We start from the raw sequence: 536 nt of genomic DNA, 5'->3' as shown, positions 1-536 counted from the left end.
GTGAGACATGATTCTTATTCTTGTGAGACAATTACAACCACACTGAGTTCATTTCTTCCATTCATATTATTCACACATGGCAGAGCATCCCCACAGTATACCCCACTATTTGCCGTAATTACATACGCGAATGAATGAAATATCTAATTAATTTAAAGTTCTATAATAATAATTACTAATTATTCAACTCACAAATGTACGCCCGGTAATTCACTCTCATTTTTGCTGAAATAATCATATTTACGAGAAAAAAAAAATAATTAAGTCTGCACTACATACAATAAAGTAATCAGTCAATTCTCATCATTCCTAAGAATTATTTACGTAGCCCTTTATAAAAACATCGCACACAAGTGCACAAAATCTGTGCACTCAGCGCACGGTTGCATTAAGGAATTTCACATTGTGTCTTCTTGTATTTATAAACTTCTTCTCCTATGAGAAAATAACCCTAGCAGAGATATATTGCATTTATAAGTCATTTTATGAGTAACAAAAATTTTAAGGAAAATCTATACTAAAGGGAAGGAAGTATT

The sequence above is a fragment of the Plasmodium inui genome (genome assembly GCF_000524495.1).
Source record: "Plasmodium inui San Antonio 1 unplaced genomic scaffold supercont1.100, whole genome shotgun sequence".
Taxonomy (NCBI): domain Eukaryota; phylum Apicomplexa; class Aconoidasida; order Haemosporida; family Plasmodiidae; genus Plasmodium; species Plasmodium inui.
Note: the sequence above shows the minus strand (reverse complement) of the source record.